We start from the raw sequence: 3,773 nt of genomic DNA, 5'->3' as shown, positions 1-3,773 counted from the left end.
ACTCCTAAAATCATTATGCTGCTGATAAAATCCTTGTGGCCTTGTTTTCTTAATGAAAACAGGTCAACAGGCAATTTTAAAGGAAAGAATAAGAATCTAATAAACCCAACTCGGTTTATTATTTTCCTCCAAATTCTCTTCTATCTTAGTCAAATGTTGTGTTTTCATAGTGGAAATCATGAAATCAGGAAATGGTATGTTCTGCTTTCAAATTAATTTTAACTTATATTTCCATGTGTCAGCACGGTTTTCATAGTTGACATTTTTATAGCTCTGCTTTATAACATTAACTTTATTTCATATTTTCATGCATCAGGATGACTCACAGAGTTGACATTTTTATAGTTCCGTAGTGATCATCTTTTACAATACAGCTTGTTTTGCTTAGCTCACTCCTTAGACATTTGGGTTTTCTGTTACATTTTTTTCAAACATAAAAAGCATTACTGTAAATGTTTCTAAGCAAATAACTTTTTTATATGTTTTTTCTTTGGATAATACTCTATAAGTAGGATTGCTGTGCTAATACATATTGAATAGTTTCATAGTTCATCATGTTCTTTTGCCCAGAGAAATGAAAACAATTGTAAATGTGAACAGGAAAACTTAAAATTTATGTCATTTAAGCATTTAAAATGTATGTCATTCTAAGATACAATAGATCCCCAAAATGACATTTTGATAATTTCTATTTAGTAAACAGGTATATGATGATATATTGATGTTACTAAAATTTATATTTATTAAATAGTGATAGAGATATGGATTATTCAGTGTGATGATTTCTTATTTGTAGTTCCCTGTCACTGAATGCTCATTTAATTCCTTTAACCAATTATCAAGTGGAATTCAAATGTTAATTGTTATAAATTTATCTCAATTATTTACATATTTTAGAAAGCAAGCTTTTAAAAGAAAGTATCAAGTGTATCAAGCACACAAAAATGCATTGAAAATATATAGAAACACCACATAGGGGGAGAAATACAGTACAATTGATGTAGCTGAAGCCCCTGTGTACCCTCCTCAACTCCAGCCACTTTCCTCCCTGTCTAGAGCTAACTATCGCTTCAAGTGTGTTGTTCGCTAGAACTGTGCACATTTTTATACTCTTATTACATGTGTATGTAAACATAAAATGTACATGGTATGTTTTGTATGTTTTAAACTGTAATGCTATTTTTGTATATATCATGCTTTAATTTTACTTTGTTTAATGTTAAGATACACTATTTAAATTTCATTCACTTTGAAACATGTATATCTAGTGTATTTATTTTAGTAGTTGTATATCATTCCAAATTATTTAGCTTTATCTGATTGAAGATTGTGTCAATTTCTATTTTTTTAGATTACAAACCATAACTCAATGAAAATGTTCTCACATTTTTTCATACGTATATGTTTACATGGCTATCCAGTGTCTGTCCAGAGGAAGTCCAGCCATTGTTAACATAAGGAGGATGGTTTGCACCACATGGATTTAACCTGACAGCCAAAGAGGGTGGACTGAAATGTGCATGTGTGAACAATGACGACTTCACTGTACCAGTCAGTGGGGGCGGTAGATGCCATTAAGTGAGCATGTGTACTGTGTGAACATCCCATACAAAATGACTAAGCAAGTAGAGCAACGAATCTGTGTCAAATTTTGTGTTAGGATGGAACATTCCTCCACAGAAACTATTTGGGTGATTCAGAAGACCGCAGCTATGGGCAGCTGGTGATTGGCAGCTTCATCACAATGCTCTTGCTCATCACATCTCATGCAGAGTTTTTTGCTGAAATATCAAATCACCCAGGTGACTCAGCCCCCCTACAGCTCAGATTTGGTGCCCTGCAACTTCTGGCTTTCCTCCAAACTAAAATCACCTTTGAAAGGGCAGAGATATCAGACCATTAATGAGTTTCAGGGAAGCATGATGGGGCAGCTGATGACGATTGGGAGGACTGTGTGAGGTCCCAAGGTGCCTACTTTGAAATGGATTGAGGTGTCATTGCCTAATGTTTCTTGTATCTTGTATCTTCTTCAATAAAAGTCTCTACTTTTCATAGTACATGGCTGGATACCTTCTGGACAGACCTCGTATATACATACACACACAGATTCTGTGTAAATACCTACAATTTAAATGTGTATACCTAGAAATGACATGATTGGCTTTTTATTCCCCAATTGATATGCAAAATGGTTATTTTTTTCACTAATCTGTGAGTTTTAATTTTCACAACTGCAAGTGATATTGAACATCTTTCTGTCATTTGTCAGAACCCCTCCTTTCTCATTAGTTTGCTATTTCTGCCATCTAACTTCCGTATATACAATTGTTCTCTGGGATTCTTTCTTCTAGTTCATTGGTAAAATACTCTTTCACAAAACTTTAGCTTTATTACAAGCCTGATATTTGATAGGATTATCCCTCCTTTTGTTCTTCAAAAGTTTAATGTTGGTCTTTTTTCTGGCTGGAACCATGCAGGGTGCAGAAGAGAAGAAGGTTCCTGCTGGGCCAGAAACCCTTAAGAGAAAGCGAAGGAATTTCACAGAGCCAAAAATCAAGTGCCTGAGAAAGAAATTTGCCCAAAAGATGCTTCAAAAGGCCAGGAGGAAGCTTATCTATGAAAAAGCTAAGCACTATCACAGGCAGATGTACAGAACTGAGATTCAAATGGCTAGAATGGCAAGAAAAGCTGGCAACTTCTATGTACCTGCAGAACCCAAATTGGCATTTGTCATCGGGATCAGAGGCATCAATGGTGTGAGCCCAAATGTCCGAAAGGTGCTGCAGCTTCTTCACCTTCACCAGATCTTCAATGGCACTGTCGTTAAGCTCAACAAGGCTTTGATGAACATGCTGAGGATTGTGGAGCCATATATTACATGGGGGTACCCTAACCTGAAGTCAGTAAATGAATTGATCTACAAGCATGGTTATGAGATCAACAAAAAAACAAATTGCCCTGACAGATAACGCATTGATTGCTCGATCTCTCGGTAAATATGGCATCATCTGCATGGAGGATATGATTCATGAGTTCTATACGGTTGGAAAACGCTTCAAAGAAGCAAACAACTTCCTGTGGCCCTCCAAATTATCTTCTTCACGAGGTGGAATGAAGAAAAAGACCACCATTTTGTAGAAGGTGGAGATGCTGGCAACAGGGAGGACCAGATCAACAGGCTTATTAGAAGGGTGAACTAAGGTATCTACCATGGTCATTTTTGTAATCTGGTCAGTTAATAAACAGAAACTGCTTTAAAATTGAAAAAGAAAATGTTTGATGTCAATTCTTGGCTCTTTGCCTTGTGTGTGTATGTGTGTGTGGATACACACATATTTAGAATAAGTCTATCAAGTTCTAAAAAAATTGTATTTATTTCATGCATCAGTTAGCCACGTTTCCAATTTTGAGTTCTTACAATGTCTTAGAAATTTGGGGAATAGCACATATCCTATAGCTGGTGGTTGGCATGGTTGAGTTCCCAGCTGCCGGGCTATGTCTGTTCTCCCACCTGTGTAGGCCCTTAGCTTGATAAAATTCAGATTGAGAAGGTGGGCAGCAGCCCTTTCCTTCAGCCTCCTTTTGGAATGTGGGAGCCCCACCCCAGCTTGCTCTGGTCCCACCACCTGTGAAGGCTCTTCGGCCCATCTCCTCCTGTCAGAAACTGGAATCTGTGACCATCACATCTTCATTCCAGACCTGGAGCAAATTTAGTGATTGTCTTCCTTCCTATTCACGGCTCTGAGTTGCACTTACGGTTTTGATACACTGAA

At 37.0% G+C, this 3,773-nt stretch overlaps 1 pseudogene; it reads left to right on the top strand.

Moving 5' to 3' along the window:
• Window positions 1-2,471: 2,471 nt before the first annotated feature.
• On the top strand, window positions 2,472-3,286 carry LOC112322952 (large ribosomal subunit protein uL30 pseudogene; annotated as a pseudogene).
• The last annotated feature ends 487 nt before the right edge of the window (window positions 3,287-3,773 follow it).

Source organism: Desmodus rotundus, chromosome 10 (assembly GCF_022682495.2).
Source record: "Desmodus rotundus isolate HL8 chromosome 10, HLdesRot8A.1, whole genome shotgun sequence".
In the NCBI taxonomy this organism is placed as follows: domain Eukaryota; kingdom Metazoa; phylum Chordata; class Mammalia; order Chiroptera; family Phyllostomidae; genus Desmodus; species Desmodus rotundus.
The sequence above is the reverse complement of the archived record's forward strand: the minus strand, read 5'-3'. Positions and strand labels throughout refer to the sequence as shown.